Source organism: Meles meles, chromosome 11 (genome assembly GCF_922984935.1).
Source record: "Meles meles chromosome 11, mMelMel3.1 paternal haplotype, whole genome shotgun sequence".
Lineage (NCBI taxonomy): Eukaryota > Metazoa > Chordata > Mammalia > Carnivora > Mustelidae > Meles > Meles meles.
Window position 1 is genome coordinate 25,794,966 of NC_060076.1, and position 27,857 is coordinate 25,822,822.

Genomic DNA, 27,857 nt, shown 5'->3' on the forward strand with positions numbered 1-27,857 from the left:
ACAAAAATGCTCACAGGCCGGGTGAGCATGGAGCATGGGCGGAAACCAGGGAGATGGGAGGGATTGACCACTTTTCTCTGAGGGTGCACTGAGGAGTGGGTCCCCAGCTCTTAGCTCCTCCAGTCCAGAAATTGGGAGGCTGCCATTTTCATTCTTGTCATCCAGAACTCTATGGAAAGCATTCAGGGAACAAAAGCTCCCAAGAGCGAACCCAAGCAGATTACTTAGCCTGGCCCCTGGCAAGGGTGGTGCAATTCCACATCAGGCAAAGACATTTGAGAATCACTATAACAAGACCCTCCCCCAGAAGATCAGCAAGAGCATCCAGCCAAGACCAGGCTCACCCATCAAGAACAGTGGAACTCCAGAGCTAGGGGAAAGCAACACAGAGAATTCATGGCTTTCCCCTGATGATCCCTTAGTTTTGCAAAGTTAATTTTTTTTAATTTTATTTTTTTCTTATTCTATTTTTAAAAACTTTATCTCTTTCCTTTTTTAACGTTTTTTAACTAGTTTATCTTAAAAATACCTTTCTAAAAAAAAACTTTTTAAACCTTCATTGTTATATTCATATTTTATTCCTTCATTGTATTTAACCTTATTCTTTGTATACATATAGGTTTTTTTTTTTCCTAAAAATTTTGGGTTATAGTTTCTTCTAATACATCAAAATATACCCTAAATCTAGCACATGGCTTTGTTCTAGTCTCCGGCCTGAGCCCATTCTCTCCTCTTTTTTTTTCCTCTTTCCAACCAACTTATCAATTCGTTTTTTAGAATTAAAAAAAAAAATTTCATCTTTACAGTCATATTCCATCCCTTCATTGTGTTTACCCTTAATTTTGGATATATATGTTTTTCTTTCCTTAAAATTTTGGGAGGTAGTTTTTTCTCAGAGACCAAAATATACCCAAAATCTAGTGGGTGGCTCTGTTCTATTCACTAATCATATATATATATATATATATATATATATATATATATATATATACACACATATATATATATATTTTTTTTTTAATTTTTAAATTTTTATTTATTTTTCCCCTTTCTTCTCCCCCCAGTTTTGGGTCTCTTCTGATTTGGATAGCGTACATTTTCCTGAGGTCTTTGCCACCCTTTTAGTATTTTATTCTCTCATTAATATGCTCTTACCTGGATAAAATGACAAGGCAGAAAAACTCACTACAAAGCTGTGATTACCAATACAGCATGGTACTGGCATAAAAACAGACACACAGACCAGTGAAGAGAGTAGAGAGCCCAGATGTGGACCTTCAACTCTATGGTCAAATAATCTTCAATAAAGCAGGAAAAAATACCCAGTGGAATAAAGACAGTTTCTTCAATAAATGTGGGAAAATTGGACAGCCATGTATAGAAGAATGAAACTCGACAATTCTCTTACACCATACACAAAGATAAACTCGAAATGGATAAAAGACCTCAACATGAGGCAGGAATCTATCAAAATCCTAGAAGAGAACATAGGCAGTAACCTCTTCGATATTGGCCACAGCAACTTCTTTCAAGATATGTCTCCAAAGGCAAAGGAAACAAAAGTGAAAATGAACTTCTGGGACTTCATAAAGATCAAAAGCTTCTGCACAGCAAAGGAAACAGTCAACAAAACAAAGAGGCAACCCAAGGAATGGGAGAAGATATTTGCAAATGACAGTACAGACAAAGGGCTGATATCTAAGATCTATAAAGAACTCCTCAAACTCGGGGCACCTGGGTGGCTCAGTGGGTTAAAGCCTCTGACTTTGGCTTGGGTCATGATCCCAGGGTCCTGGGATCAAGCCCCACATCAGGCTCTCTGCTCAGCAGGGAGCCTGCTTCCTCCTCTCTCATCTCTCTCTGCCTGTCTCTCTGCCTACTTGTGATCTCTGTCTGTCAAAAAAATAAATAAAATCTTAAAAAAAAAAAAGAACTCCTCAAACTCAACACACACACAACAGATAATCATGTCAAAAAATGGGCAGAAGACATGAATAGACACTTCTTCAAAGAAGACATACAAATGGCTGACTGACACATGAAAAAATGTTCATCATCCTTAGCCAACGGGAGATTCAAATCAAAACCACACTGAGATACCACCTTATACCATTGAACGTCCAAAATTAACAAGGCAGTAAACAACATGTATTGGAGAGGATATGGAGAAAGGGGAACTCTTAACTGTTGGTGGGAATGCATGTTGGTGCAGCCACTTTGGAAAACAGTGTGGAGATTCCTTAAGAAATTAAAAAGAGAGCTTCCCTATGACCCTGAAATTGCACTACTGGGTATTTACCCCAAAGATACAGATGTAGGGCCATCTGTATCCCAATGTTCATAGCAGCAATGGCCACAGTCACCAATGTGTGGAAAGAACCAAGATGCAACTTCAACAGACGAATGGATAAGGAAGATGTGGTCCATATATACTATGGAGTAGTATGCCTCCATCAGAAAGGATGAATACCTAACTTTTATATCAACATGGATGGGACTGGAAGAGATTATGCTGAGTGAAATAAGTCAAGCAGAGAGAGTCAATTATCATATGGTTTCACTGATTTGTGGAGCATAAGGAATAACACAGAGGATATGAGGAGATGGAGAGGAGAAGGGAGTTGGGGGAAATTGGAGGGGGAGACAAACCATTGGAGACTGTGGACTCTGAAAAACAATCTGAGGGTTTTGGAGGGGCAAGGGGTGGGAGGTTGGATGACCTGGTGGTGGGTATTATGGAGGGCATGTATTGCATGGAGCACTGGGTGTGGTGCATAAACAATGAATTCTGGAACACTGGAAGGAAATTTTAAAAAAATTTAAAAAATGGAGGTTCTTACTGCTAGGAAAAATGAAGCAGAAGAGAGAATTAATGATATAGAAGGCCAAATGAATGGAGAATAAAGAAGCTGAGCAAAAGAGAGACAGACAACTGCTGGACCACGAGGGGAGATATTGAGAGATAAGTGATACCATAAGATGAATCAATATTAGAATAATTGGGATTCCAGAAGAAGAAGAAAGAGAGAGGGGGCAGGAAGTACATTGGAGTGAATTATAGTAGAGAATTTCCTTAATATTGCAAAGAGACCAAGCATCAAAATCCAGGAGGCACAGAGAACCCCCCTCAAAATCAAAAGTAGGTCCACACCCTATCATCTAATAATGAAACAAGTCTCAGTGACAAAGAGAAAATCCTGAAAGCTCAAGACAAGAAGTCTGTAACATACAATGGTAGAACTATTAGATTGGCAGCAGACCTATCCACAGATACCGGCAGGCCAGAAAGAACTGGCATGATATATTCAAAGCACTAAATGAGAAAAGTATGGAGCCAAGAATACTATATCCAGCTAGGCTATCATTGAAAATAGAAGGAGAGATCAAAAGTTTCCAGGACAAACAAAAATTAAAAGAATTTGCAAACACCAAACCAGCCCTATAGGACATATTGAAAGGGGTACTCTAAGCAAAGAGAGAGCCTAAAAGTAGTAGACCAGAAAGGAACAGAGACAATATACAATAACAGTCACCTTACAGGCAATACAATGGCACTAAATTCATATCTTTCAGTAGTTACCCTGAATGTAAATGGGCTAAATGTCCCAATCAAAAGACACAGGGTATCAAAATGGATAAAAACCCAAGACCTATCAATATGCTTTCTACAAGAAACTCATTTTAAACCAAAAGACACCTCCAGATTTAAAGTGAGAATGTGGAAAACAATTTACCATGCTAATGGACATCAAAAGAAAGCTGGGGTGGCAATCCTTATATCAGATAAACTAGATTTTAAGCCAAAGACTATCATAAGAGATGAGGAAGGACACTATATCATACTTAAAGGGTCTGTCCAAAAAGAAGATCTAACAATTTTAAATATCTATGCCCCTAACATGGGAGGAGCCAACTATATAAACCAATTAATAACAAAATCAAAGAAACACTTTGACAATAAAGCAGTTAGGGACTTTAACACCCCCTCACTGGAATGGACAGATCATCCAAGCAAAAGATCAACAAGGAAATAAAGACTTTCAATGACACACTGGACCAGATGGACATCACAGATATATTCAGAACATTCCATCCCAAAACAACAGAATACACTTTCTTCTCTAGTGTACATGGAACATTCTCTGGAATAGATCACATCCTGAGTCACAAATAAGGTCTCAACTGGTACCGAAAGATTGGGATCATTCCCTGCATATTTTCAGACCACAATGCTCTGAAGCTAGAACTTAATCACAAGAGGAAACTTGGAAAGAACTCAAATACATGGAGGCTAAAATACATTCATTCTAAAGAATGAATGGGTCAACCAGGAAACTAAAGGGGAATTGAAAAAATTCATGGAAACAAATGAAAATGAAAATGAAAACACAAATGTTCAAAATCTGTGGGACACAGCAAAGGCAGTCCTGAGAGGAAAGTATATACCAATACAAGCCTTTCTCAAGAAACATGAAAGGGGGGCACCTGGGTGGTTCAGTGGGTTGGGCCTCTGCCTTTGGCTCAGGTCATGAGCTCAGGCTCCTGGGATTGAGCCCCATGTCAGGCTCTCTGGTCAGTGAGGAGCCTGGTTGCCCTCTCTCTGCCTGCCTTTCTTTCTACTTGTGATCTCTGTCTGTCAAATAAATAAAATCTTAAAAAAAAAAATGAAAGAAACAAGAAAGTTCTCAAGTTCACAACCTAACCTTACACTGAAAGGAGTTGGAGAAAGAACAGCAAAGAAAGCCTAAACCCAGAGGAGAAGAGAAATAATAAAGATCAGAGGAGATATCAATGAACTAGAAACCAAAAGAACAGCAGAACACATAAATGAAACTAGAAGCTTGTTCTTTGAAAGAATCAGTAAGACTGATAAACCCCTGGCCAGTTATCAAAAAGAAAAAAGAAAGGACTCAAATAAATAAAGTCATGAATGAAAGAGGAGAGATCACAATCAACACCGAAGAAATACAATTATAAAAACATATTATGAGCAACTACTACGCCAGCAAATTTGACAATCTGGACAAAATGGGTGTATTCCTAGAGGCGTATAAAATACCAAAATTGAAACAGGAAGAAATTGAAAACCTGAACAGACCCATAACCAGTAAGGACATTGAAGCAGTCATCAAAAATCTCCCAACAGCGCCTGGGTGGCTCAGTGGGTTAAGCCGCTGCCTTCGGCTCAGGTCATGATCTCGGGGTCCTGGGATCGAGTCCCACATTGGGCTCTCTGCTCAGCGGAGAGCCTGCTTCCCTTCCTCTCTCTCTGCCTGCCTCTCTTGTGATTTCTCTCTGTCAAATAAATAAATCTTTAAAAAAAAAAAAAAAAAAAATCTCCCAACAAACAAGAGCCCAGGGGCAGACGGCTTCCCAGGGCAATTCTATTAAACATTTAAAGAAGTAATACAAATTCTTCTGAAACTGTCCCAAAATATAGAAATGGAAGCAAACCATCCAAACTCATTTTATGAGGCCAGCATTACCTTGATCCCAAAACCAGACAAAGACCCATCAAAAAGGAGAATTACAGACCAATATATCCCTGATGAACACAGATGGGAAAATTGTCACCAAAATACTATTCAATAGGATCCAACAGTATATTAAAAAGATTATTCACCACGACCGAATGGAATTTATTCCCGGGCTGCAAGGTTGGTTGAACATCTGCAAATCAGTCAATGTGATACAATATATTAATATAAGAAAGAAGAAGAACCATATGATACTCTCAATAGATGCTGAAAAAGCATTTGACAAAGTACAGCATCCTTTCTTGATCAAAACCTTCAAAGTGTAGCAATAGAGGGCACATACCTGAATATTATCAAAGCCATCTATGAAAAACCCACCACGAATATCATTATCAATGGAGAAAAACTGAGAGCTTTTCCCCTAAGGTCAGGAACATGGCAGGGATGTCCACTATCACCACTGCTATTCAACATAGTACTAGAAGTCCTAGCCTCAGCATTCAGACAACAAAAAGAAATTAAAGGCATCTGAATGAGCAAAGAAGTCAAACTATCACTCTTTGCAGATGATATGATACTTTATGTGCAAAACCCAGACTCCACTCCAAAACTGCTAGAACTCATATAGGAATTCAGTAAAGTGTCAGGATATAAAATCAATGCACAGAAATCAGTTGCATTTCTATTCACCAACAGCAAAATAGAAGAAAGAGAAATTAAGGAGTTTATCCCATTTACAATTGCACCCAAAACCATAAGATACCTAGGAATAAAACTAACCAATGAGGCAAAGAACCTGTACTCAGAAAACTATAAAGTACTCATGAAAGAAATGGAGAAAGACACAAAGAAATGGAAAAAACATTCCATGCTCATGGATTGAAAGAACAAATATTGTGAAAATGTCTATGATACCTACAGCAATCTACATATTAAATGCAATCCCTATCAAAATACCATTATTTTTTCCCCAAAGAAATGGAACAAATAATGCTAAAATATATATGGAACCAGAAAAGACCCCGAATCGCCAGAGGCATGTTGAAAAAGAAAGCCAGGGGTGCCTGGGTGGCTCAGTGGGTTAAAGCCTCTACCTTTGGCTCAGGTCATGATCCCAGGGTCCTGGGATCAAGCCCCACATCAGGCTCTCTGCTCAGCAGGGAGCCTGCTTCCTCCTCTCTCTCTGCCTACTTGTGATCTCTGTTTGTTAAATAAATAAAAAAAATCTTAAAAAAAAAAAAAAGAAAGCCAAAGTTGGTGGCATCCCAACTCCAGACTTTAAGGTCTATTACAAAGCTGTCATCATCAAGACAGTATGGTACTGGCACAAAATAGACACGTAGATCAATGGAACAGAATAGAGAGCCCAGAAATGGACCCTCAACTCTATGGTCAACTAATATTTGACAAAGCAGGAAAGAATGTGCAATGGAAAAAAGACAGTCTCTTCAACAAATGGTGTTGGGAAAATTGGACAGCTACATGCAGAAAAGTGAAACTGGACCATTTCCTTATACCACACACAAAAATAGACTCAAAATGGATGAAAGACCTCCATGTGAGACAGGAATCCATCAAAATCCTTGAGGAGAACACAGGCAGCAACCTCTTCAACCTCAGTCACAGCAACTTCTTCCTAGAAACATCACCAAAGGTAAGGGAAGCAAGGGCAAAAATGAACTATTGGGACTTTATCAAGATCAAAAGCTTTTGCACAGCAAAGGAAATAGTCAACAAAACCAAAAGACAGCTGACAGAATGGGAGAAAATATTTGCAAATAACATATCAGATAAAGGGCTAGTATCCAAAATCTATTGTTTTTAAAGATTTTATTTATTTATTTGACACACACAGAGAGATCACAAGTAGGCAGAGAGGCAGGCAGAGAGAGACGGAGAAGTAGTCTTCCTGCTAGCAGAGAGTCCAGTGTGGGCCTGATCCCAGGACCCTGAGGTCATGACCTGAGCTGAAGGCAGAGGCTTAACCCACTGAGCCACCCAGGTGCCCTAGTATCCAAAATCTATAAAGAAATTATCAAACTCAACACCCAAAGAACAAATAATCCAATCAAGAAATGGGCAGAAGATATGAACAGACATTTCTGCAAAGAACACATACAGATGGTCAAGAGACACATGAAAAAGTGCTCAACATCACTTAGTATCAGGGAAATACAAATCAAAACCACAATGAGATATTACCTCACACCAGTCGGAATGGCTAAAATTAACAAGTCAGGAAACAACAGATGTTGGAGAGGATGCAGAGAAAGGGGAACCCTCCTACAGTGTGGTAGGAATCCGAGCTGGTGCAGTCAATCTGGAAAACAGCATGGAGGTTCCTCAAAAAGTTGAAAATTGAGGTACGCTATGACCAGCAATTGCACTACCCATAGATACAAATGTAGTGATCCAAAGGGGCACCCGAATGTTTATAGCAGCAATGTCTACAATAGCCAAACTATGGAAAGAACCTATATGTCCATCAACAGATGAATGGATAAAGAAGTGGTATATATATATGTGTGTATATATATATATGTGTATGTACACATATGTGTACACACACACACACACACACACACACTGGAATAGTATGCAGCCATCAAAAGAAATGAAATCTTGCCATTTGCAATGACATGGATGGAACTAGAGGATATTATGCTTAGTGAAATAAGTCAATCAGAGAAAGATAATTATCATATAATCGCCCTGATATGAGGAATTTGAGAGGCAGAACGGGGGGGCTTGGGGTGTAGGGAAGGAAAAAATGAAACAAGTTGGGATTGGGAGGAAGACAAACCATAACAAACTCTTAATCTCACAAAACAAACTGAGGGTTTCTGGGGGGTGGGGGTCATGGAGAGGGTGGTTTGGTTATAAACATTGGGGAGGGTATGTGTTATGGTGAGTGCTGTGAAATGTGTAAGCCTGATGATTCACAGACCTGTACCCCTGGGGCTAATTATACATTATATGTTAACAAAAATAATTAATAAAAAATATGCAACTCACTAAAAAGAAATCACTGAAACTTCAATAGAGAAATGAACAAAATAAGTGTTTAAAATTATAAGAAGTATATAATGCCAGAAACCAATTTTGTCCAAACTCATTAATAATAACAACAACAAAATCTCTCTTTATTGAGGACCTACTGGGTTTCCATGTATGATCTCAGTTAATACTGATGATTAATATACTTATCAAACATAATCAACCTCACAGAATTCTAAAAATGCAAATTAAAATAAGAACTTACATTTTTTTCTAACAAAATAATGAAGTTTAAAAAGGTATAATAATGTTAAGGACAGAGTGATCAAATGAGCACTTGCAAATATTGTCAGGGGGATGTAATTCATTACTACTTTTTGGGAAGGTCACCCCCCCCTTTTGGTCATTTTGTTTAAGAATTCAAAAAGAGAATATACTCTGAATGAGTAATTCTGTTGTGGGAACTTTTCTAGGAAATAGTCATAAGTGTACAGAAATGCAACTCTAAAAATGTTCATTCCAACATTATTTATAATTGCAGAAGACTAAAAACAATCTGTATGTTTAATACAAAAGGCTGGCAGATGATTTACTGGAGTGCACTCACATTATTGCAGTCATGGGACCTTGTCCTTTCTCTTTTCTAGGTTCCCTAATTGTCATCTGATCACTGATCAGGGTACGTGAGGGGTGCCAAGAAAGGGAAACTTTTCCTTGTTCTGCCCTGGAGAATACTGGAACAATCAGGACCAGATTTACATGCGGTCTTCTAATCTTTTGCGCATTTCTGAGAGACAGGAATATCCAGGTCTCTGGGCACTGAATGAAGCCTAGCACCTAGCAGATTTCTAGGCTATATCCACGTGAGGACAGCAGATGAGCTATTGCAAATACTATTAGGACCCCCTTCCCCGTGCTCCTACAGCTCCCTGCACATAGTCTTATCACTCCCCATCAACTTGTATTGTACTTACCTGCATCTTTGTTTGCTTTTTTCACTAATTCCTGGAGGGCAGAAGTTACTGATCATTTTGGTTGGTGACTCAAGAGTTAAGTGTTCAATATATTATATTGAAAGATTGCATAAAATACTGGTTAAGTTCTATATTCACACTGTCTGGGTTTTAATCTTGGCTTTGCCGTTTCTTAGTGCTCTGAATTTGGATAACAAATTTATCTGAACTTCAGTTTCCTTATTTGCAAAATAGGATTAGTAAAAGTCACCAAACTTATGGAGTTACTAAGTGAGTTCATCTCAGAATGGTGCCTAGACAATAGTAAGTCCTCAAAAAATGTTGGCTGCAGATATCCATAGCAATTATTTTTTATAGGAAAATTGCTCTTTTGAGATAAATATGGCCATACTTGCCGATGAGTTCTAATCTCTAAATAATTAGTGAATTTATTTTGGGGACATAGAAACATATCTATCTTTTGGAGTTCATTGCAAGTGTTTGCCACAATGTCAGGTAAATAGTAGGTACTCATTAAGGGTTTAATGAATAGATAAACATATGGATTATTTGCAGACGAAAACAAATAAAAAGGGGAAAAATCTGCGGCAGCAATAACAAAAATAAATCCCCCATTTTTGGTGCCTTAATGACTATGAAAGTTCTCCTGTTTGGAATTGGATGTATACATATCTTTCAGGAGGAAGCCATATGGCTTAATGGGAAAAGCCAAAGGGATGGAGTCATGCGATTTGGCGCTCATCTGTGCTCTGCCACTTAGTAACTGTGGGATTTCAGACAAATTCTCTAACTGGGTTGGTTGTCAGTGCTCTCCTTAATAAGATAAGGTTAATTGTTCCCACTTCTTGGAGCTATTATTTGGTTGTTGCCATTGTTTTGTTCCTTGTTTGGTGTGACAAGTTTTAATTCAATTATTCATTAAAATACCATTAGCTTATTCCTCAGGACAACAGCAAAAGTCCTCGTGGCACTCTGGAACTATGTATAGAATGTTATAGAACAGGGGACACACGTTAGCTGAAGCCTGACTGCCAAATAGATCACTTAATATAAGGTACGGTAGGACAGTTTCTATAGTGTATTGGAGTTTCTATTTTTATTTCAGACTATTTTATGTTGTGTTACAGGTGCGGTGGGGAGATTCCTGGAATCCACTTTTCTGTGTGGTAAACGCTAGTGGAAGTTGGTGGTCACGAAGCTCTCAGAGGTGACATACAACTGTGAACAGGGAGGGCATTCAAGTCAGGTCAGCCATTGAACATGGACATGGAAAGAAAATCTGTTACATATGGACTTAATGGAAACTATGCCCTAATTTATGTTACGCTGATCCAAGAAGCCTCTGCTGAAAGTCTGCCTGGAAACGTCTGTGTGATGTGTCATGTGAGAGACCGTATTTTTGTTATATTTCTTTAATTCCATCAAAGGGGTTGCCTTGGGCTGTCCTATACTAGATTGTGACATCAAATCATTATCTGGAGGCAATATAGAGGATACGGATGTGGGTTTTGTCTTTTGGCTTAGGAGGTAAAGATGTCTTGTTGAGAATACCAACACCTGGATTGTCACCCCAAATTGTTTAGACATTCAGAATACCTGCGTGTGTATTCAGAATTTAGATTTGCAGGTTTTGTATTCATTAAGCGCTTCTGTAAGTGCTTATTGGGTGCCAGGCGCTACTCAAGGTGCTACGGACCCAAAAATGTAGAAAATCCAGAAGGATCCTGGTCTGAGAGAGCTCACTGTAGCTGGGGAGACCAATGTAATTTTTTTTTTTAAGATTTTATTTATTTATTTGACAGAGAGAGAGATCACAAGTAGGCAGAGAGGCAGGCAGAGAGAGAGGAGGAAGCAGGCTCCCTGCTGAGCAGAGAGCCTGATGCGGGGCTCGATCCCAGGACCCTGAGATCATGACCCGAGCTGAAGGCAGCAGCTTAATCCACTGAGCCACCCAGGTGCCCCACCAATGTAATTTTTTAAAATATAGTTTTGTACATGTCCTGGCAGAGATGTGTGTTAAGTACTGTGACCGCACAGAAGCAACAGCATCGAATTCCTCCTGGGAGCATGAGGGAGGGGGTGAGACTTTGGGTGGCTCTTGAAGGACACATGGGAGTTCTGCAGAGAAATAAGAGAGGGGTGGTCATTCCTGAGAGAGGAGAGAGCAGTAGCTGAAGGAGCACAGAGGTGCTGGTGGTGGCGGATGGTGGGAGCCCAGAGCATAAAGGGGGGTGGTGGGAGGCAGGTGAGGTCACATTGTTGAACTGGTGACTTCTGGGAAAATTAAAAAATGCTGACTCTACAATGACATAAATCATCAAAGGAACGCTTACTCCAAAATCTAAAAAAAACTGCCAAATTGCCTGAGGGAGAATGTGAAGTTCTAGTTTTCCCCCTAACTTGCGGTGTTCAAATCCTACTTGCAGAGAGAATCATAATTGACGGGCGCTTTTTCCCCATGAATATTTCCACATATTTTCTGTGCATATGTAACATATATGTATGATGTATATGTGCCTGCATATTTACATTTTTACACAAATGACATCAGTGTTTATGTATAACTTGTTTCATTTCTCATGTAGTTATATTTGAGTCATCATTCTATATGAATCTGTAGATTTGCATGTTATACTTTTGACCGGCTGTAGGGTCTTCCATCATGCAGGGGGACCACGATTTGACTCAAATGACGTGTAAGGTTCTTCTTCACCCATTACTCTCGGAATTTCCACTGACTTTCTTAGATTTCAAGGAAAGAGGGTAGTAGAATAATATGGAGAACCATTAATGTACCTTTGTGTTAAAACAAAGGTACACACCTACTGGGTGGGGGGAACTGTCCTTCCAGGTCTCTGCAAAGTGCTCGTCTCCTCAGAGGTCCTAGGCTGTCTGCTTTGACAAGGAGTTCTCAGAACTCTTCTGTTAGTGGGGCTGCCACAGGAGAGTCAGCATTTGGAGCTGCCCTGGGAAGCATCAGCAGGGGTTCCTCGGGCAGGAACGCTTGCTCTGTTCGGAGCAGAATGCCACTGGACTGGATTCAGGGGGTAGGGTGGATATTTCCTCATTTTAATCGGTCAATCAACAAACAATTTTTGAATACCTGCAGTGTGCTCAGTAGGAACCAGCAGGGGAAACCTGATTCTTGCCTTTGAATAACTTATAATCTGGTTAGGGAAACAAGATTCATGATGCAGTTAGTAAGATCTATGAAGCAGGATGGAAGCAAGTGTTGTTGAATTATGTCCTAATAAAAGTGCTGTAGGGACTGCTAAGACGGCGAATATGAGCGTGGGCTGGGGTAATCAGGAAGATCTCTCTGGATAGGGTGAAATGTGAAATGGACCTAGGAGGGTGGGTAGCAGTGCTTCAACAGAGTACTTCAGAGGGACCTTCCGGCCAAAACCAGTGTGCAGACCTAACCATGCAAGTCGATTGACAGGAATGTTCTATTCAGTTTGGTTCCAGTCACAGGAGAGGTCAAATTTCCTGTCTGTATTCTCAGACACCAAAGCATCCTACAATTCGCCTTTGCTCATGAGTCACAGACTCCTCCCAGGGAATAAAGAAAATAATGATTATTTACTATCATGAAAACACATAGCAGGCTTTGGTGCGGCTGACATTTACGACCTGCCCCTCTATTTTCAGGCACATCGTCACTCTTACTACCAGGGTTGCTGGAGAACTTTGGTTTCTGCTGCTCTAAAACCACAGCAAGACGTGATGTTTGACTTTCAGATGTTTTGGACAAGAATCAGAAGATAGTCCAGGACTTACTAAATAAGAACTGTTGAAAATGGGTACGATGCTCTCATGAACGCTGGTCCATTGAAAAACCATGGTGTTGGTGACTTGGCATATCCCTGTGAGCCGAACAACTTGACTCCAACTGTGTTCTTAGTGTTGTGTTCCCACGTGACACCTCCATCTTCCACAGGGTTTCGTTAGATGTGTAGTGTGTTTCAGTAGATGTGTGTGACAGACATTTCTCTTTTAACCAGGGTTGTGGGAAACGGAGGAGGTTTTAAAATCTAAGTGGGGTGAGGAAAGGAAGACCTGCTTTCCTGTGGGTTTGTCTTACAATCTTGGGCAAGCTACTTCACTCACTTGGAGGGAATAATTTGGCAAAAATAAGAAATAGTATTAGCTTGGCAGAATGCAGCATCTTGGGGCGCCTGGGTGGCTCAGTGGGTTAAAGCCTCTGCCTTCGGCTCAGGTCATGATCCCAGGGTCCTGGGATTGAGCCCCGCTTCAGGCTCTCTGCTCAGCAGGGAGCCTGCTTCCCTTCCTCTCTCTCTGGCTGCCTCTCTGCCTACCTGTGATCTCTGTTTGTCAAAATAAATAAATAAAATCTTAAAAAAAGAAAAAAGAATGCAGCATCTTGTTCTAAAGTCTTCTCAGAAAAACAAGGTTGAACTAGCTCAGGTGCTTGTCTCCTAGGGAGCTGTGGGTGAACGGGAGGGCAGTCCTGTACCTCTTCAATTTTATGCAAAGCATGGTACCTGTGTGTATATTGCTGGAAACAGACTCCGACTCCATAACTTTCATTAGATTTCCAAAGAAGTTCATGCCCTCCCCAAAGTTAGTCACCTCTGGATGATAGAAACTCTAAAGGCTTTTTTGATGTTTGAAAATTTTATCATTCTTTAATGTTCCATCTTTATAGTAAGACTTAAAGAGTAAATATTTTTATAGGGAGAAGGATTTTCACAAATCCCTTTAAATCACACCTTCTTCACTTGAATCTGAGGCTAATTCTATATTATGGAGGAATTTTTTTTTTTTTTTTTTTTTTTTGGCCAGAGAATTCTATGAGATCCAAATTACTATTATTTTTGTTCCACTAAACGTGGGTACTGTTTATAGGTCAACAGTGTTGTTTATTGCATTATTAAGACTGTCTGCTCTAAATAACTTTGGAGGGAAAACATTGTTCCTTTAATCCAACCGTTCCTCAGACTTCCCAAAGATCTATTGTTCTATTCACAGGTTAGCTATTCCAGGGTAAAAATGTGTTCATTATTTCATTTTGCATCCTTTCCTCAGTGTTTATTTTTTTTTAGATGGCCACTATAAGGCTGTTGTTCATTTGCACAGTTTCTGTGTCTTTCACAGAAGCAATGGGAAGGCTGCACAATGATACCAAATGTCTCTTTTATAAATACAGCCAGGGGCGCCTGGGTGGCTCAGTCCGTGAAGCATCCAACTCTTGATCTCAGGGTTGGGGGATTGATCCCAGAGACAGGCTCCACATTTAGCGCAGGATCTGCTGGAGATCCTTTCTCTCCAGCTCCCCCTGCTCCCCACCCCATTCATGCGTGTGTGTGCTCTCTCTCAATGAATAAATAAACAAAATCTAAAAAATACATATAGTCAATAAGACCCTCTTCAAATTTAAAATCAGGAAAAAAGTTCTTGAAAGCTGAAGTTGTATTCTTTCTATTAAAAAATATATGAGATTTACTTCTCTTTTTGCTTTATCTGCCAGGACTCTCAAAACTAAAGTCACCCCTGGGGCTAATAATACATTATATGTTAATAAAAAAATTTAAAGAAAACAAAAAACTAAAGTCAATGCCCAAGTATAATTTGCAAGAAGTTATTCATTATAGATATTTGCACACATCTCTTCTCTCCTATATTTACTCCAATGCTACAATTTATAAATTTTTTGATGATAAAATAACGCATTTTCATTAATGAAGAATGTAAAAGAAAGAATCATGAGTAGTTTCATCCTTAGACACAACACTTGTTAGCTTTCTAGTCTTCCCGTGTTTCTTTTATGCATAGATACACTTTCATAATGTTACAACCAGTTGTACATGCTGTTATAGAAACTCCCTTTTTAGTTAATAATATACTATGAGATTTTCGATTTTTATTACTTTTCCTTAAGAGCATGATTTTTGGTAATGGTTTGGTATTCTCTAATAAAGATGTGTTATTATTTTATGTTGAAATTGATATCTTTATACATGAAGGCTTGTGCTCCTTTTTGTTTACTTAGAATAAATATCCAGGAGTGGAATTACTAAACCTATTTTAAAGATTTTCATTAATACTTAAAATTGCTTTCCATAAGTATTGCCACAATTGCATCTCACACCAGCTGTGTCAGAGGGTGGCTGTTCTGACACACTATTGTCAACACTGAGTAGCCTTTTTTCCCCTTATAATCTTAATTTCTCTAATAGGAAAAAAGGATATATCATTCTTTGAATTTATATTTCATTGATTTTTAATATGATTTAATATTTAAAAAATATATATGATTTAATATTTTTAAAATGTATCAGCCATGTGGAGATTTTTATATATGTGAGTTGTCCCTGGTTGTCCTTTGCCCATTTTTCTACTGAGGTATGTGGCTTTTTTCCTTATTGTTTGGCCAGAGTTCTTTATATAATAAAAATAATACCTCTTTGCCATCTATCTTGCATATGTTTCTCCCATTTGCATGCCCACTGCTGTGAGAAGCATACAGTATTGGGAATACAAGTAAAAAGACACGGGAGCTGGGCTCTCTGGGTTCATAGCACAACCCAGAAATTATTCAACATCTTTGTTCATCTCCTTCTTTCTCTATGAATTGGGGTAATACATATCTTTCTGATATGTACAATACTTGGAATAGTGCCTAGAGTATAATGTGCCCTCAGTATTAACTAGTTTTATGAATTAGATGCTTACTTTCAAATACCCTGCTTTCCATTGTGCTGACTGAAGAGCTGTCTTATATCTTTTTAGAGGGAGAGGTTGTGGGAGGAGGACAGGAGAATAAAGGTAGAGTAAAGAATGTCTGCGTCAATACCATTCACACTTTGTGGCAGCTATGCAAAGAACAAGTGATACTTCTCCAGTTCCAAGTTTGATTTACACCCCAAATAAATGTAAGTGCATAGGAAAAGAGAACTCGAAATACATGGAACGTGTTGGTCATCAAATACATAGCTGTTGCGTCTGTTTGTTTGTTTTGTTTTAAACGACAGATGATACTCCAGTGACCTTTCCCTAGGAGGATCTCAGGTTGTCTCACAGGTGCTTAGTTTAAGCCTCATCTTTTCCATCCAGGAAATAATCCAGGTAGGGCCCTCCTGTTTAAAGAAGGGGGAGATGACAGGCATGGTGGGAGGCTCCTGCGTAAGGGAGCTGCCAGCTAACCATCAACCCTGGAAGAGCCTAGAATTTCGCTTGAGACTGGAGACCCTCCCAGCTGAAAATAAAACAAATTGTATTCCAAATCTGGTTTTGAAATGAGGAGTGAAGAGCCTCCAATTTGAAAATAATCACATCCACTGTGTCTTCATCCTCCAAATGAGGACTCTCTTACATTTCAGTTAGTCAGTGTGCAATGTTCCTTTTATATCTGTTCTCGAAGTCTTGACATCACTAAAAATAAATGACTCAATTACGCTTGTATAAGCAGCTGGAAAACTACCCAAATCTTCCCAATCTCTACACTGTGTAAACAGAGACACCAAAGAGGAGAAAAAGAGAAAAAGGAAACAAAAATGAAGAGAGCAAGAAAGTTTTAAAAATCGAAAGTTCTATCGAAGAAGCTCAGGGAGGAGAGTAGGGTGCAAACTGATTTCCCTTCTTTGTTCCCCAGCAGGACACCGTCATCCCTAAACCTTCGGGTCCAGGAAGCAAACCAGGTGGGAAAAAGGATCAAGCAACTTTATAAACACCTTGCAAAGACATGGGCCCAGCCAAGACACATTCCAGTGCTCATGGGAAAATGTTGGCAGGCGCCTCCGGTCAGTTGCCCCAGGATCTTGGGGGCCTCGGCTAGAACTTGAGGACTAATGGGAAAAATGGAAACAGAATCCTGGCCGGCCAGCAAGCCCCAAGATACAACCACAAACCCCCTCCATTTCCAAAGACTGGTCTTTTGTGGTGGCTCTGAGCTCAGAATGCACAATTACTAAAATGAAATGTTCCAAACGTCCTATACACCCACAGCATTCTTTCTTTTATTTACTGTCTTGGGTGGAAGAATATACTTTGTCTCCTAGTGTCCTTTTGCCAGGAAAGAAAAGCAGGTTTGGCCAGCAGAAAACCTGATCGTCTTTATTCCGTCCCTCACGTTACTCAGGAGATGAAGGAAAAGGTCAGAGCGGTCGGGCTGCCGGGCTGCCTCACCCCGCGTCGGGCTGCACGTTATCTACACGCTTCAAGGGGAGCACGGCTCTGGAGATGAAAGTAGGTCACGAGGCGGTGAAAGGGGACCGAGACTTAACCGAGGAAAATGAGAAGCCAGAGCTGGGTTAAACCCGGGGCCTCGAGCCCTCGGTGCTTCTTCTGAGAGCTTGACCAGAGAGCGGAAGGCCAGCGTCTGTCGGTGACCTCTCTCTCCTTCTCCCGCTGCCCAGCCCCGGCTCTGCTCTCATTTCAATCAGTAAACGCAGCGCCTGTGGGAGCCCAGGAATCCGTGAAGGGACCTGCAAGGGCAGTGGCAAAGAGCTTTCCTCTTTTTCCACACAAAGACAGGCCAAAGGGGACTGGTTTAAATTGCTTCCAGCAGGATTTAGGTTCGGCATGAGGAAAATCTCTCTGAGTGCGATGAGCCTCTGGAATGCATTACTAAGAGAGGCGAAGGAATCCACTTCAGAGATCCCCGAGGACGCCATGGAATGCTAATCTTTCCTTAATGGCTAATATTTTGGTGTAATCAGAGGCGGAGGCATGGATGAGCTTTCAAGTCCCCTTCTTCACTCCTGAGATTTGAATATGGAATTTGAAAGCGCAGTTGTCCTGTGGCATCTTCAGTGTCCAAACCCTGCTGCATTGAGGTCACCTGAGGCTCCGGGGGTACCTGCCCCCTACTGGTGATTAGGTTCGGGTTCTGCGTGGATGGGTCCAGGGGTGTGCAGAGGGTGAGGGGAAGGGGGGCAGGTCTGGGAAGAAAAGAGTCACACCAAGAGCCACAGGAGCAAAAGAATTGGAAAGTGAGTCTGAGCGAAAATTTTTAGGAAGTGCTGAAATTGGAGTGAGGGAAATGACAATAATCTATCAAATATTCCAAGGGGTAGGAAGCATGCCAGAACTGGAGAGCAGAGCCAAGGCTCCCAAGCTGGGTAGAAGGAAGATGGAAAGGGGGAAGAATGTTAAGGGCAGACTTTTACTTCTGGGGTACCTGAGATGCACCATCTCACCACAGCTGTGTCCAAGGACTTGACACGCATCAGATATTTGTTACTAACAAAGACTAACATCTAGAAATCTAAAAACGAACACAAGAATGGGTTCAAAGGTATCTTTATAATAATAAGGTAATTATATCAATCTTTGACCTTTTGTTTTCTTGGGTGAAAGCTAGGGGGTAGGGAATTGGGATAATCTTGTATTTGCTCTTGAAGGTGCTTCATGTAGGTAATGAGGGTCCCATGTCTGAGAGGCATGGACTGGACTCAGTGAAGGTCCTGTGGATGGACGCTTTGGCAGCAAGGTCATCATTGGGGAGTAGACAATTAGATGAGTCAGGCAGACCACCTGGAAGCCCATAGCTCAGTATTAAGATACTCATCAGTACATCTTCCTTGTGACGCTATTTGCCTTTTTTCCCTTGGTTTTCTTTCTCCAGAGCAACTATGTCACACAACAATGCTCATTACTATTGATCAATCTGGTAGAAACAACCTCTATGTGTATATGCTGGGGTCTGGGTTAGACAACATGTTGCTTTCTAGCTCGCGAGTTGTCGCGTTAACAAGCAAAGAGAAGTGGTCAGCCTTCCTTTCCCTTCTGTTTCACAGTGACATTCATGCAACACTGTGTACCATGAACTAGGCTGTGGAACAGGGAGTCAAAGATGAATTCGAGAGGTTTCCTGCAGTCAAGGCAATCTCTTCAGGAATAGCCATTAGCTTGCCTCAGGCTTCTGGGTCACAGAACCCATAGAGAGAGGAGAGCAGGAATGAAGCCATTATTGATGAGCACCATGACTCCTGGCATTACCTTCTGTTTGGCTAAGACACTGATTTAATGAGAGAATGCAATCCACGGAGGTTAGTAGAAGTCATAACTCTCGGAGAGGACTGGTTAACACACCATCCCATTTGTTTTCCTTCCCCGCAGGTAGTTTTAATGGAGCACTTGAAACCCCATCACTCTCTAAGATGAAGAACAAGGAGAATAAAACTCGTCAGAAACCCAGCAGCCAAGGTGCTCTAATCCTCTAGGCAAATATTTAACACAGGGGTTTCCTTCCACGATGCCTCCTCAGTCAGAATGGCTCTCAAGGCAAGAGGTTGTGAGACTTTCTGCTCCTCGGGGTGGGGGGCGGGGGTGGTGGTGGTGGCTGGAGTGACGTTACTGTTGATGGGCAGGGATGATGTTACTGATGGGGGTGGGTATTTGTTGAACTGGTGGTAATTGTCTGAATCTTGCCACTGACATTTCTAGGAAGGAATTTTGGCCCTCGTGATTTTGGCTGCAAAAAGTTGGTAAGATAACTCTCCCTCCTCCCTTCCCATTTTCAGCTCCTTTGGGGAAGAGGAAAACCCCAGACACCAGCTTTCTGGTAACATAAGACGCTTCCCATAGCCACGTACTATAAATTATAATAAGCACGACCCTTCTTTTTCTCTTCCTCTTTGTTTCGCTCCCTGAGCAATTCTGTAAGAGTCTACACAATCTCATAAGGGACTTGGCTGGCAATCAGTCGAAGATACTGTTCCTTTGGCGGCAGTTCCAAGCAACTAGACTAATGTATTCCTTTTTGCTTAGTTTCTATAAAGTTGCATTATGGTTCTATGCAGCTGAGGGGCTGGAAGAAGAAACCAAAGCATAGAGAAATTTAAGGTACAAACTGGCAAAGCCGTTCAACCAAGCTGTATTATTTCACCTGCTTTATGTCATGGCTGTACGCAGGTAGCGAGGTCGCTGTCTCTTTGGGGTGTGGCCTCTTGGCAGAGGTTCAGGGTCTCTGGTTGACCAAGAGTCCCCGGGGGCTGTGATGGATCTCTATGGAGGTGCAGCCTTCTGGGCTGACGTGGTTTTCTGTGTGGCCCATGACCCTTTAGTTCCACCTTTGATCTTGCAGAGTCAGACTATGTTTGGGCCTGGAGGATACACCTTTTGCACAAACTTCCCTGGAAAAAAAGACCCCTGGCCACGTTGCCCAGGCAGACCAGAGAAACAAGACTGTCAGGCCATTTGCTGCCCATGATGGAGCCATTAGAAATAAACACTCTTAACACCAACATCTGCTACCTGTGTGATCTGGGGCAAGGTGTAAGTTTTTTTTTTTTTTGCCACCCCTTCACCCCCCACCCCAGTCCCTCATTTGTAGATAGTAGGAGGTAAATGATCTTTGAGTTCCCTATCGCTCACTTAGAACAAGCCTATGAAATTAAGTCAGTTTCTCTAATGCGCATTGTTAGCTGAAAATACTTCCCCACTTCCTGCAAAACCAATCGATATACACAGAGTCTCAACAAACTTAAAGTTTCTAACCATTATTTTGAATTGCATTTCATAGAAAGTGAAACAATTTCGGAACAAACACATTATCCACATGAAATAAGGGATGATTTAGTCTGGCTCAGGATAATAAACTGCACTGGGATGGGTAGCCTGGATGGGTCCCTGTCTGAGGTTGGGCCATATCCACGGAGGACACCAAGCATAAAAGTCCAGCATAAAAGTAAGGCCCAGAGCATATGCACCTCTAGCCCCCATGGCCTCCTGCAAGCTTCTCTGCTTACCCTGTGTACCTGATAGTTCCTTAAGAGGACATCTTTCACCCAGGTCCACAGTTTTAGTTCTCAGCCACTTACTCTGAATTGTTTATTGAAGCTTGCCCTCTTTAGCTGTGGAGCCATCCTGCTGTTAACCTCAGTGCTCATTCTGTTTCTACACTTGCTTTTCCCTCTGGACTTTATGATGGGCATTATAGTCCCAGCTGAACTTCCTTCCATAAGACTTCATTTCACCCAGATAGACGGCTTGTTGACCTCCTTGGTTGAACCCAGGGCTGGTCACTACCCATGTGAGCTCTCTGTCACCGTGGGTACGACACTCACCAGTTTTAGCTTAACTTCCACTGGCAGCCCCTGAACACGGTAACAGATAATAGAGGAAACAGGAGCAAACAGAATCAGGGACCCAAGAACATCATAACAGGGTTTCTGATGGATGAGCACAGAGCTAGGAAGCAAGGATGGAGAGTAGGGTCTCAGTTACTGAACTAGAGTTCAGGGGTTGGGCTCTAATTCTTGATGGTAGTAATGTGAGGGTTCTAGTAGGATCAAGGTTCTAATGGTTCCAGTGATCCTACAGGCTCATAATAGTAATGCCAATTAGAAAACCTTAACATGCCCGTCTCTTTATCTGCAGGATCATAATAGTTACATTCCAGGTAATGAATCCTAGCCATTGTGAGCAGGCAGTCAGTCTATAATCTCTGAAGAAATGCAATCATGATCCTTAGTCTGTGGCTAGGTACCTACTGGGTCTCTGATCGGTCTCCCTTGCCTTTCCCTGCAGGTGGCAGGCCTGACTCACCTGGTCCAAAGAAATTATATTAGCCAGGTCTTAGAAATTTTGATGGTTCCAGACATTCTGGACCAGGTCAATCACATGCAGCCAGAGTCTCCTCTTGTGAAACAGCTAGCAGGAGGGGTGTCACTTAAGGAAGTGAGTTGAGCAATAGGTGGGTGAGTGAGGACAGCATGGTGGCATGGGGTGAGAGGGGGAGGGGTCCACTACACGAGTCAAAAAGGAGTTGAGGGGGAACAGCACTCCCGAGGGACTCAATAAGTGGTTGGGAATGAATGCATGAATAAATCATTCCAATTTTTCCCAGACTCAGGAGGAAGGATCAAGGCTAAAGATTAATCACCCAAAGTGACATACCAGGTCATGGTTGAACTATTAGCAGAAGTGACTCAATGTTGAGTCTCATAACGAGAGACTCCTCCTGCTTTGTACCTCTAACCCCTGTCTCTTGGTCTTTGGGGGAAGGTTGAGTTGTGGGAAGGAAGAGGTATGAGGAAACAGAGCTGGATAGGGCTTTTCAGGGCAACGTTTTTCAGAGCCAACCCATTTCTGGCAAAAAGTATTACTCTCTAGGCAAGTGTCTATTTGCTATGTTGATCTAATACAACATTAACTTCTGAAACAGTTGCACTCACTTTGCCAATTTTCCAAGCTCAAAACAGGAATGGACTTAATAAAGTAACAGAGGCATTTTGGATGGTGAAGCTTCACTTTAGAAATGCCCACATGTGCATAATTTTCCACTTTCTTCGTAAATTCCTATGCCTGGAAGGAGCCTTAGAAATCTAAACCTCTTGTTTACAGATGAGAAAACTCAGGTCATGAGAAGTGAAGGATTTGTTCAAAGCCACATGGCTATCTAGGGAAAAACCAGGATCAGAATCCAAGATCTCAGACTTCCGGAAAGTGCTGTTTTAATTCTACTCCAGTCTTTTAATTCATGAATGGATATGGTTGAGGGGTTTGGAGATCCTCTCCAGCATCAGGGAGCAATCAGCTTGCTTGGGCACAGACCTCGGCTTTGCCGCAGTGGGCAAGTGCAGCCGTGTAGAATCATGGTCTTCTCTTAAGGGGAGCTTCGAAAGGTTTGACAAAGCAGTTGGGAAGTGTTATCTAAGCTGCTATTTTATTTTATGGCAATTATTTTCTGTTGTGATATTATTTATCACGATAAGCTGGTTCATTCATGTGTTCATTCCCCAAATACTTGTGGATATCTATCATGGGCCAGCACCGTTTTAGGACTGGTGGGAGGGGGACAGTGGTGGGTATGGCTTCCCTGATCCTTGCCCCTATGGAGCCTTCAGCCTAGTAGAGGGTTTGGGAAGCTGTTTTCCATTTAAGTACAGTTTGCTGTACCTATCCAAAGTCCCCTGTTGGATTAAATCCTTGTCTAGCTCCCTGCCCTGACATTCTAGTTGATAAAGACACACTTCAGAAGAGGAGAACACATACTTTTCTTAAATTATTTAACCTTCGTGAAATATTCTTAGTGAAGTAGTGCTACTAACTCAGCAAACAAAGCAAGACGAGGTTGAAAACCCTTACATGTCAGGAAAGTATAGAAGCTGCCCAAAGCCGGAAGGTGACTTGTTCAAGGCTGTGAATGTTGGTGAAGTCAAGAAGGGACCCAGATTCCTAGGCTCTCATTTTATGGCTCTTTGACAAGAATGGAATCTTCTAAAAATTCAAAAACATTCTAAAAATTTGCAAACACTTCTAAAAACACAAGTTCTCTCTTTTCACAGTAAGAAACTCTCCTGACAGGACTGTATCACTTGTCCCCATTGAGTCTGTGTGTTTCCTGCTACCATCGTAGCACTTGGCCAACTCCCCTATACAGAGTGGGCACTCAATATAGTTGTTTAATGAACACATGAATGGATGAATGAATGAGTGTTATGGATATTGATATAAGGTATTAACTTCCTTTGGTCACTTGCAGACATGTGTAAAGCATGGTTTGGAAATTCATTTCACTCACTATGCTCTTAGAAGAGCTTTGGATAAGATTTTTGAAGATTCTGTTAAATTCTACAGGAAAGGGAAATAAAAGCTATTTCTAGGTACTTCTCTCTTCACAGGAGAAACTCAAAAATGGGCTCGTGACGTAGTGTCAGGTTGGCCTCAGATATAGGCCCACCTTCGAACTGACTTTCACCTTTAAAGAGAAGGTAGAAATTAAGAATTGCCATGTCTCCTTTTAAAACACTGATAAGGGGGCACCTGGGTGACTCAGTTGGTTAAGTGTCTGCCTTTGACTCAGGGCATGATCTTGGAGTCCTGGGACTGATCCCTGTGTTGCGTTTTCGACTCAGTGGGGAGTCTGCTTATTCCTCTCCCTCTACCGCTCTCCCGTGCTCTCTCTCTCAGATAAATAAACAAAACCTTTAAAAAGATAAATAAAACACTGATAAGTCTGGGAGAAACAGAAGGACATTTGAAGGAATGGAAAAATATGGAAAGAAAGAGAAATATGTTAATAAGTTACTGTTTATACAATATTTTCATATCCACGATCTCATTTAGTACTTGAAACAATTCTGAAGATGCTATTATCATTCCCATTTTACAGATGAACTCACTGAGGCATGAAAGTATACACTAGAAAATGGCAGAGCCTGCACTCAAAGCTAATTCTCCTGACTTTAGAACTGGTGCTGTTCCAAGCATTTCACCCTTCTTTGTAAACATGGTGGTATCACAGCCACCCGTACGCATTCAGGCTTTCATCCGCAGATCACGAGGTGGGAGATTTAGTGGTGAATGTGTCTTAAAAATGATGGATGCTCAACACTGGTGCACATTCCCTATTTTAGTTGACAGCATCACCTTGTGGATGAAAATACATCTGGTGTGTGTTTTTATTTGTAAATATATATATACTCTGTCGATTAGGGATAATGAGCCAAGCGATTATGCCGTCAATCAGAATTGTTTAGGGGTTCAAACTTCTTTTCCAGAGTTTATTTTTCAGTAATCAACTATTAAAGAGTGATCAAATACTAACACTTAACTGATGAGGGAACAGAATGAAAGCTGGTTTGTTTCTGGCTACCTTGGTTAAGACTCACTGCAATTTTGTTGCTTAATATTTTTTGAAAAGTGGGAATTACAATTTACAGTATTTGTGGCTTTTTGGCAAGAACTACAAGGGCAAAGGGAAATCAGGTGCTTAGCAGAATCTTATTGTCTGAGACAGAAGGATGGTAGGGTATCAAGTCCAAAGACCTCTGAGGTTCACCATTTCACCTTGGGATCATGTGAAACCCTCTGGGCCTCAGTGTCTTTATCTCTGACGTAGGGAGAATCACGTCAAGCTTCTGGAATTGTCATAACATGCCTAGTAGCCTGGATCACTCTTTTTAAAAGATTTTTAAGAGAAAGAGCCTTTGCATTTAATGACAAGGAATGAAAACTCGAAGACAGTCACCCATCCAAGTGCAAACAGAATCCACGCCACTCAAGCAAAAATGTAGGCACATTTTTGTAGGCATCTCAGCTGGCTTGAATTCTCTTGCTGCTGCAGTTTCCAAAAGACAAATCAGTTTATTAAAAAAATGTTTTGTTATCAACGGTGAAAAATGACACACACCCTGATTTTTTTCCCCCAGAGATCTCTCGAATGAGAACATGAAACTACACTACAACTTGTGAACAGCAAAGCAAGGACAATTTATCCAAACTTGATAGATTATTTATAATTGCAATAGGTTACAACTTCTTCTTAACTTTAATCATTAGATAATTATTAATTCGAATGATGATTTGATAAAGAATTTCATAATCTGCATTACATGACACCTGATGTCCTCATTAAATGTTTCCTTCGGAAACTTTACTAGAAAAAAGTTTTGCCTTTTTTTTTTTTTTTTTAAGATTCCCTTTTTCCTTGTAAGAGAAAGCCTTACTGGGCACTCCACGCACAGTGGGAATGGATTCTACACAACGTCTCATGTTCACAGGGTCTGGGAAGAGCCGGCCTGGTTAGCTCCTGCTCACCAGCCTCTGCAGCCTGCCGGCCCCCCTCGACGCACCCCCTCCCCCTCGCCCAGCCCTCACAGCTGAAGGTCTTTAGGGCAAACTTTCAGTTTAAATTTCCCGGCTTTTTGTCAGTTTGTGTCAAAACCGTAGCCACCTTCTCCCGCTGACTGTGGTGGCTTTGTTTGTTCTTCCCCTCCATTTGCTACTTGTTAGCCTCCGTGCACTGTGTCGGCACACTTACAGTAGGCAGAGTGCTGATGACAGATGGTGGGGGGCTGGGAACTGGGCTGCCGTGGCCCCGTGCCAAGGGACAGGCCTTGCCGCCGGAACGTGCAGCCCAGAAGCTTCTCCTTGAAGCCTTGTCCGTTTGGTTGGTTCTGTGGGCGTGTTTGTGTGTGCTCGAGCACACATGGCCTGTTTTGTTGTGGTGGTGGTGGTGGTGGTGGCTGTTTTTGTTGTTGTTTGGGCCAACGACAACAGAGGCCTCGCTGGCTGGCTGCGGCTTTTCACTCTTGGCAGTTTCCAGACTTCCAGGCAGGAAATTCTCCCAAAGATTGCAGCTGTGAATTGGCCCATTTTTTTGGAAAGAGGATAAAGAAAAGAGTTTTGTGGGTCTTTTGCTTTTCTCGCCCAAGCAAGGGTGTGTTGAATACAAACAGGGAGGGATACGTGGGGGAGAAGGAGTGGGTGGGAGAGGAAGGGAACGCTCCCTCGGAGCATGCGCAGCGCTTGTGCACGGAGCCAGATGTGCGGCTGCCCCAGAGGTGAGACTGCCCTAGGTCTTTATGTGGTTTCTGCTGTTTGACCCCTTTGACCGCAAGAGACACTCACTTCCATTCATTCCTTCAACAAATATTTGAATACTTGCTCTCTGACCGCTGGTTTACCGGGAGGTGAGGGCACCAGGAAGCAAGACAAGGTCTATACATCATGGAAGTAACAATCAGATGAAATGGAAGCAAACACATCACAATCGCACACCTTTGTTAGTGTTTTCCATGCAGCTTAATGGGCTACTATGGCAGAGGATAATGATGATGACGATGTTGATGGTGATGATGATTTAAAACTTTCAGTGAGCATTTCTGTGCCAAGTGGTGTTCTAAAGGCATTTCTTATTTAATCTTCAGAGCAATTCTAAGAGGTAAATGCTATAAAAATGGACATTTGGGGATGGTTAGGAAAGGCCTCTCTAAGGAGGTAAAATTTGATTCACTTCTCCACAGGTTCTACCTTTCAGAAAGTGGTCGATTTTCTGTTTCTAGAATTGCTGCTCTTCTCTTAGATCTCCTGTTGGACTTATAGGTGTTTGGAATGGTTTGATAAACTATCTAGGCGATCTCATGCTACCTGATGTCATCTCGGTCTGCTACTTCTTCGCCATCTTGACCAGGAGGTAAAATTTGAGTTGAGATATAAAGGATGCAAAGAAGTCAGTTATTTAAAGAGTCGGGGGAAGGAAAAGCAAGTACAAAGGTCCTGAGGCAGGGAAGAGCTTAGTGTATTCAAGTTGCTCTTGGAATGATGTGGGATAAAATTGGCAGGGGACTTGTGAAGACTATGTTCTGAGAAGGGATATGAGAATGGGAAGCCATTGTTGGATTCTGAGCTGGGAAGTGACATATTAGAGTTACATTTCTGAAGGATTTCTACATCTGTACTGGGGAGATGAAATAGATTAGATCAGACAAGCATGGAAGCAGGATTATAGGAGGCTATGACTGGGCAGAAATGATGGTGACATGATTGAGGATGGCAAATATGAACACGGAGCAGAGGAAGGGGTAGGTATCCATGCTGGAGGTCGATACAAGAAGTGCCAATCAACTGAAGTGATAAGATGGTGAGGCAAAGTAGTCATGGTCGGCACCCTAGTTCTGACCACAGGCCAGTGGTGGATGGAAAGGACCAATGGCCT